At 40.5% G+C, this 8,868-nt stretch overlaps 1 protein-coding gene and 1 pseudogene across 2 annotated transcripts in view; one reads left to right on the forward strand and one right to left on the reverse strand.

The window, feature by feature from the left end:
* The window catches only part of LOC102810898 (1-phosphatidylinositol 4,5-bisphosphate phosphodiesterase beta-1-like), a 1,100,672-nt gene that overhangs the window by 1,019,047 nt on the left and 72,757 nt on the right, over positions 1-8,868 (reverse strand). The window lies entirely within an intron of this gene.
* On the forward strand, positions 4,913-5,979 carry LOC102820435 (annotated as a pseudogene).

The following is an 8,868-nucleotide window of genomic DNA, read 5'->3' on the forward strand; positions in this document are numbered from 1 at the left end:
TCCAGGAGTGGAGGTCGCTGGGAACATCAAGTGAGAAGAGTGGAAAGCAGAGAGCAGGACCGTACCCAGAGAGGGAGAGACACCAAGGATAGAGACAGAGATGATGACATAGACAGATGGAGCGGCTGGGAACACTGTACTCAGGGAGAGAGAGGGGCCATGTGCTGATGTCCAGGGGGGTATTGTTGTTGTTGTTGTTAAGTGCTTTGGTTATTTGATAATGCATGGAGGGGATTGCAATCATTGCAATGAAACAAAATATGATAGGATGAATGTAAAACTGATATTCTTCCATGTAAACCTCACAATAAAAACTTTAGATAGATAGATAGATAGATAGATAGATAGATAGATAGATAGATAGATAGATAGATAGATAGATAGATAGATTAGCTGAAATATTAGATTTGGACAAGGTAGCAACAATGATAGCAATTGGGAAGATGATGTAAGGGCTGCAACCCTTACATATTCTGTTATATACAAGGTCATCATGAGCCAGAGTCGACTAAATTACAGCTACCTACCTACCTACATGCCTACTGACCTACCTATCTGTCCAGTTAAACTGTGTTCTAAGCTTAATAAACAAAACCTTACATCATGTGCATTTACCAAAATTATTTTCAAATACTATCTACTCATTTCTTAGGACTCATCTCATTTGCTTTCCAGAAATCTCCTATAAAATACCTGGAAAATATTTGAATTGCCAGTCAAATAGAACCAATATTTTATTGTGTGCCAATTATTGTCCTGGTGTGGCACTGTGGGCTAAGGCGCCGGGCTGCAAGTTCAGTTTGAACCACAAGGCCGACAGTTCAAGCTCACCAGCCACTCCTCAGAAACCCTATACAGGATCACTATGCGTTGGAATTGACTCAACGGCACTTTAACAACAACAACATAAGACTCTTACCTGGTTGGTTAACACTAGTTTTGAAAGTGCAAACCAACACAATCAACTTCTCTTCTTCTATGAGTCAAGGATAATGCATTGCAAACATGAATGAGAATGGACAATTACCAGGAAGTTTCCAAAAGAATTGTGGAAGTGTTTTATAAATTGTTGCTAACCAGAGGATTGTTAGGTGCTATCCAGTCAGTTCTGATGCTATGTACAGCAGACTAATCAATGCCTGTTCTTGTACCATCTTCACAGTCTCTGCTATGCTTGAGTTCACTGTTGCCGACACTATGTCAATTTATCTTTCTCTTTTTTGCTGATCCTCTATTTAATCAAGCACGATATCCTTTCTTCACCAGAGATTAGACAATGTCCCACTATTCATAAGGTTTTCAGTGACTAATTTCTCATAAATGGTCTGTCTCCTCTTTCTTCCTAGCCTGCAAGATCCAGTGAAACCTGCCCACCAGGAGTGACCCTGCTGGTATTTGAAAACCCTGTGGCATAGCTTCCAGCATCATAGCAACATGCAAGCCTCACAGCACAGCACCACAAATCCACGGATCAGTGATGCTTTTAGTCTACAGCACCCATTATTCCAAGGCACTCTCCTACCCAAAGGCTAACCAGGCCCAATTCTGCTTAACTTCCAAGATCAGATGAGATCCAACATGCTCAGGGTGGTATGGTCAAATGCCATAAAGTCTCCTTTTGTCTCAAAATTAGAAATCCACATTGCACTTGTTTTAGCTTCCAATTTAACTTAATGTTATCAGAAAAATGCATTTCTCTCCTAATTGGAATTAAACATATAACATGAAAAGCATGCACATACAATAGAATCAGATATATATGTGTGTTCTTTTTATAGAAAGCAATCATGGTGATGCTGTTAGATTCTCCCCCATGCTTTACCCATCCCTGTGTCTACTTCCTTTGCAGTTCCTCCCACTAGAGGCAGAGTGTATTCCGTTGACCTGTCATGTTACCATGTAATTCTGTTAGTGAGCATGACAAACATTGACATAGGCAAGACTTCTAATGTGCTTATGCAGTTGGGCTTGCTTTTTCACCCCTGCCATCACCATGTAAGGAGTCCTGGTGTGGCGCTATAAGATAAGCATTGAACTGATAACCACAAGTTCGGTGGTTCAAACCCACAAGCTACTCCTCAGAAATCCTATACAAGGTCTCTGAGTCCAAATCAACTGGATGTTGTTGTTGTTGTTAAGTGCCGTCAAGTTGATTCTGACCCATAGTGACCCTGCATAGGGTTTTCGAGGAGCAGCTGGTGAACTTCAACAGCCAACCTTGCAGTTCAAACAGGTGTGCAGTCTGGCTAGCATTAACCCACAGCGCCACACCAGGTTTCCCCAACCGGATACTTGACAACAAAAACAACACCACCATGAAAAGAGCTTCCTTCAGCCTGGACCCCACATTGAACAAATATGGGGAACACCAGAGCCTACCTAACCCACAGATTGGGCCTAAAACACAGCCTTAAGTAAAATCCACTCAACTCACCTAGATCAGACAAATCGCAGCCAACTCACAGACAAGAGAATTAGAAATAAAAGTCTTACAAGAATTAGAAATAAAGGTCTTATGATATGTTACAGAGATTCTGTGGTTGTTTGTGACAAAGCATTATATGGAATTAACTGATTTATATGGTCATCAAATATAAAGCTCTATTATATCTAGTTTTAATATAGATATATGCATATACACTGTGATACTACATCATAAAATATGTAACAGCTCCATACATTTATTTATCAAGGCAGTTATATACATTAGACTCTTTCTGTATTACCATCAGGGGAGTAGGCATTTTAGGTAATACTCTGGTTTCTGGAACTGGACCACCATTAAAAAAATATATCATTCTTCATTCCTGTGTGGCAAGTAGAGTTGAAAAATTGCCAGTATCTTACAAACATCTGCACACTATGACCTTTTCTGCAAACATAAGTGCTGAAGAATTGCAGAGTATGAAGCAGATAACAATGAGAACTGAAGGAAGAAGAGAAATGCCTAACCAATCAATATCATTAGGGAATATAGACTTGGCTTAGCATGGCCAGCTCCATCCTAGAGTATTAATCTTGAAGAGGAATGTATAGTTTCAATTAGAATTGTCACCCTAGAAATTAAGAAAGATGAACTAGAATTGTAGATACAAGCAAAAGGACTTCGTGTTTGTTTAGATATTTAAGTTGAAAGGGAGGCAAGGATTACAAATAACTTCCAGATGTTTACATTTGGAAGGGAAAAGAAGGTGGGATGTGATTTATGACAGGGAAAGAGGCTGAATAGTGGAATATGAAGAATCATGGACTTATTGTGGGCATTGTGTTTGGAGGACCTATAAGGGGAGCCAAGTGAAGATGTGCAGAAGACATCTGGAATATAAATTTGGCATGTGGGATTGGAGAGTGATCAAGACAACAAAATAGGCGACAGTCCATCTTACAGGAGTAGATGAGGTCATCAAGAGCAAATATAAAGCAAGCAGAGGTCCAATGCAAGCCTTGGAAAAGATACTCTTTTTTAAGGGACCTTAAGGCAAGGAGTCCTGGTATGGAAGGAGTCATGGTGTGGCACCGTGGGTTAATCCACTGGACTGCAAAATCAGTTTGAACCACAAGGTCAGCAGTCCAAGCTCACCAGTTGCTCCCAGTAAACCCTGTGCAGAGTTGCTATGGTTTGGAACTGACTGGATGGCACTTAATAACAACCACAAAGGCAAGGACCAGGAGTCCAAGTGTGGTACTGTAGGATAAGCTGTTAACCATTGTTAACCACAAGGTTGTCAATTCAAACTCACCAGCCACTCCTGGGAAACTTTATACTGGGTCACTATGAGTTGAAACCAACTCAACAGCACTTCTTAACAACAACAACATGGCAAAGATCAAGTGCAGCAGCAGATTGACTCTGAAATGCATCACCATCTATACTGAGGATGTCCATCATACAGGTGCTTCCAGCTGATGAATGAAACCAAGCTGGATTTTAGGGCACACAGGTTCACAGAAGACATTGAAGTCCTCTGACAGTCCAGTTGGATGGATTCCTGTACTCTCCTACAGTTGTGCCTTTCTTAGGCTTCAAGGTGTGGTGTTATAGGATAAGCACTGGACCAGAAGGTTGGTTTCAGCAGTTTGAACTGCAAGGTCAGCAATTTAGACTCACCAGCCGCTTCTCAGAAACCCTTATACAGGGTCGCTATGAGTCGAACCATACTTGACAGCACTTAACAACATGCTGATCTAAGATATTTGCAACCAACCTTTTCTTCCTCTTTACTTTATCACAACCTTCCCATCTCCCTTGCTATTTTCTCACACAGATGTTTCCCTTAATAGAAACCCTGCACATTTGCTCCTGTCTTGGTGTGTGTTTCTCAGAGGATCTGAACTATCACAAGCTCCTAGAGGAAATATGGTGATTTTTTTTCCCCCCTTATTGTTTCAGACAGATTGTTTTAGCATCATGGCGGCAAAGTCACCGAGATTTGCAAGACATTTTGTACCTTCTGCACATATAAAAATGTTGTTTACAAAAGTTACATCACAGTCAGTAAAGAAGTAAGCTCTTAAGCAGCCTACCTCCCTTTTAAAAGGCACTTATTCAATTCAAATCTTTAATAAAACAGTAGAGTTAAAAGGAACATTAGTTTCATGGCACTTGCATTAAAACAAGTACAAGACTTCAAATTTACTTGTACTCATATACTTCTGGCGCAAATAAGAATAATTTCACAGAAAAAAAAAATTAACAAAATATCTCAAAAGTCAAAATCTCTCCCTAAATTTATATTCCATAACTAAGAGTTACAGATGAAGCTAACAGCCATAAAATAAGACAACATTAAAAGATTATCTAAAGGTTGCGGAGGAACGGCTGTTGCTCTGTGGTAGCTTTTGGTACGCGGCAATTCTGGGGTTCTCGAGTTCTGCTTCTTCCTCTGAATTGCTGCCTGGTGAAGGGGAAGCCATGGCACTCCGAATCACTAGGAACACGAAAATGAGTGTTGAAAACAAGGCGAAGATCAGTATGGCAGGCGCCAAGAGAGTGCCTATGACCAGTGCTCCCCCCTCCAAGCCGGAATAGCGCTTGGCGACATTGGGAACAAAGTTAGTGAACAATCCCAGGCCAAAATGCCTCTGAAAAAGGAGGTCAAAATTTCAGCTGCTGGAAAAGTTCTTGCCAATAATTACCAAAACCTCTGGAAAAGGCAATTTTGCCTGAGCCTGAACCAGACCTGAGCCTGTTAAAGAAGAAAAACTTTCTCCTGAGCCTATTTTGGTGGATACTCCATCTCCCAGCCCAATGGAGACATCCGGATGTGCTCCTGCAGAAGAATACCTGTGCCAGGCTTTCTCTGATGCAATTCTTGCAGTAAGTGATGTGGATGCAGAAGATGGAGCTGATCCAAATCTTTGCAGTGAATATGTGAAAGATATCTACGGTTATCTGAGAAAACTTGAGGAAGAGCAAGCAGTCAGACCAAAATACCTAGTAGGTCAAGAAGTCACTGGAAATATGAGAGCCATCCTAATTGATTGGCTAGTGCAAGTTCAAATGAAATTCAGATTGCTGCAAGAAACCATGTACATGACTGTTACCATCATTGATCGGTTCATGCAGAATAACTGTGTTCCCAAGAAGATGTTGCAGCTGGTTGGTGTCACTGCCATGTTTATTGCAAGCAAATATGAAAAAATGTACCCTCCAGAAATTGGTGACTTTGCCTTTGTGACTGATCACACTTACTCAAAGCACCAGATCAGACAAATGGAAATGAAGATTCTAAGAGCTTTAAATTTTAGTCTGGGTCGTCCTTTGCCACTGCACTTCCTTCGCAGAGCATCCAAGATTGGAGAGGTTGATGTTGAGCAACATATTTTGGCCAAATATTTGATGGAATTTTGGCCAAATATTTGATGGAATTAACTATGTTGGACTACGATATGGTACACTTTCCTCCTTCTCAGATTGCAGCAGGAGCCTTTTGCTTAGCACTGAAAATTCTCGATAAATCAAAACAACTTAAAGGATAAGAATAGCCAGCATACCAGAGTCCCCTCTGTCTCATGCCCTCAAACAATTTAAGCATTGCAATTAATGCTATCTATATGGTGTGGCACTGTAGGATCAGCACTGGACTGTGAACTACAAGGCTGGCAGTTCAAATCCACCAGCTGTTCCTTAGAAACATTATACAGGGACGCTATGATTTTTAATCCATTCTACTGCATTCAGTACAACAACTATCCTTCTATATACAAATATAAACAGATTCATTATAATTGCTGTTGTTGTTAAGTGTCTTAGAGTCAGTTCTGACTCATAGCGACTATGTTGTATAAGGTTTCCAAGAAGCAGCTGGTGGGTTTGAACCACCCACCTTGAGGCTCAATGCTTATTTTACAGCCCCACACCAGGACTGCTACGAATCGGGCTACTAACCTCAAGGTCAACAGTTCAAAACTACCAGCTATTCTGAGGGAGAAAGATGAGGCATTCTGCTCCCGTAAAGATTCACAGCCTCAGAAACCCTGTGCAGGGTAACTATGAGTCCGAACCAACTCCATGGTACTTAACAACCAGGACTCCACATTATTATTAATGATCTTTTGTTACACACTTTCTAGATCTGAATACTTTACTGACAGACACATTTTAGAGATCATTCAGCATTAATACAAAAAACTCTCTCTAATCCCCTCTATTTTTCTCTGTTCCTCCTTAGCTACAAAGTATTTAACTGGATACATGTTCCATAATGTATCCAATCAGTCGCGACTGATGCACACAGGTTGCTTCTAAGGTCTGCTACTGTAAGCATCAAGATAAATAAACTGGTACACATATAATTTTGTATATATGTGTGTATATACATATATATACATATATAGAGAGACAGAGACAGAGACAGAGAGAGAGAGAGAGTCAGTCCTGGTGTGGCGTTGTGGGTTAATGCGCCAGACTGCAAAGCCATGTGAACTGCAAGGTTGGCAGTTCAAGCTCACCAGTCATTCTTCGGAAACCCTATAAAGGGTCACTATGGGTCGGAACCAACTTGACGGCACTTAACAACAACAACAAAGATAAATACCCAGAAGGAAGAATTCTTGGTCAAAAGATAAATGTGTTTATAGTTCTGGTTACTGTTATTAAGTGCTATCGAGTCAGTTCCAACTCAAAAGAACCCTGTATAGGGTTTCTGAGTGCAGCCCAAATTTGCAGTTCAAACCACCCTTTTGGTTGAGTGCTTCTCCTACAGTGCCACATAACTTGTTCCTGCTGCTGTTAAGTACCTTCAAGTCAATTCCAACTCATATCGACCTTGTAAAGGGTTGGTTGTTGTTGTTAAGCACTGTTGAGTCAAGTTGATTCCGACCCATAGAGACCCTGTATGGGGTTTCCAAGGAGCAGCTGGTAAGCTTGAATCATCAACCTTGCAGTTCAAACAACTTTGCAGTCTGATGCATTAGCCCACAGCGCCACACCACACAGACATTATGAATTGTACTTTTCCCAGCAATCCATGACAGCATTTAGTCTGTTTCCCTGTAACCTGACCATTATAAGAGTTTGTCAAACTCTGGTTGACAATTAGGTGAGTAAGAAATGGTAACACTGCGAGGTTATAATGTGCATTTCTATTATTATGAGTGTCCTTGGGTTGCCTTTTTAAATCTAAGGACCTTTGGTATTTCCCATTTAAATTGGATTGCTGGTTTTTGACAGAATTCACTTTAAACAATTTTGAGAATTAATGTAACAGAGCATCACGGCATATAAGGTTATAAATGTAAAACCAAAATTAGAACTAATAAATTTAGGGGCTGAGAGGGTAAAATGGAAAAGTCTTACATAATCCAATTTCTGCATCTTTCATAGTAAGAATTAGACAAGGTTAAAGAGCAAAATTTTAGTTAAATAAACAATAACTTGATTTTCAGAAACTTCGTAACTATTTTTTTGTTTTGTTAAATTTTTATTGTGCACTGAGTGATAGTTTACATGGGAGAACATCTGTTTTGCACTCATCCTATTTGTATTCCGTATCATTGCAATGATTACAATCCCCTCCATGCATCACCATTCAACAGTATTTGCTTCTATTCCCTCTGGGGGTTTTTTTGTTTTTTGATTTTTTTTATATACACAAAAACACTCAGGAATATGTAATCATTTAAACAACCAAAGGGCACATTCTGCAAGCCTGCCTCCTGGCCACCATCACCCAGCCCAGTCCCTCTCCTTTCATGAGTCCAGAATCCTCAGCTGCTCCCTCTCTCCATGTCCTCATCTCTGCCTCCATCTCTGGTGTTGCTGCTTTTCTGGATAGGGTCCCACATTCTGCTCATGCTCTTCTCCTTTGATGGTCCTAGGGTCCTCTGTTGCTGAAATGTAAGATTAACTACTCCCCCCTTTATGTTACAAAGCATCTACCTTTACAGTTGTGACAATCACAATTAGTCATGATAACAATCACTCGCTATTGAATCATAAGAATCTTATCCCCATCTCCTTTGTCCAGACCCAGCTAGACAAGATGAAAACTATTCAGTGGTGATTCTAGCTTCTCCCGCACACGATGAAACCAAACTCCCCCTTGAAAACCTGTAAGCCAGCCACTCCATGCCTTTATAGCACACCATTTTAGGTAGCCAATGTCTAAGTTGCCCATGCCTATCAACCCTGGGTCCAGAGGAGATACGTTTGCCCCTTAATTTAAAGACTCATTCCCTCTCGGTTGGTATTTTGAGCTACTACATCCATAAGTATAGGTCAAGTTCATCAAATTGTAGCAATTTGCACTTGTTTCCTTTATCAAATTTCTTTATCTTTCTCTAGTCAAGTTCGGATTATCAAGCCATGGAAGCTAGGTCAAATGGGTGTTATCTGCAACTTTGAGAGTTCTTGTGCATCTCCCCTCA

Source organism: Chrysochloris asiatica, unplaced genomic scaffold (genome assembly GCF_000296735.1).
Source record: "Chrysochloris asiatica unplaced genomic scaffold, ChrAsi1.0 scaffold00141, whole genome shotgun sequence".
Classification (NCBI taxonomy): Eukaryota; Metazoa; Chordata; class Mammalia; order Afrosoricida; family Chrysochloridae; genus Chrysochloris; species Chrysochloris asiatica.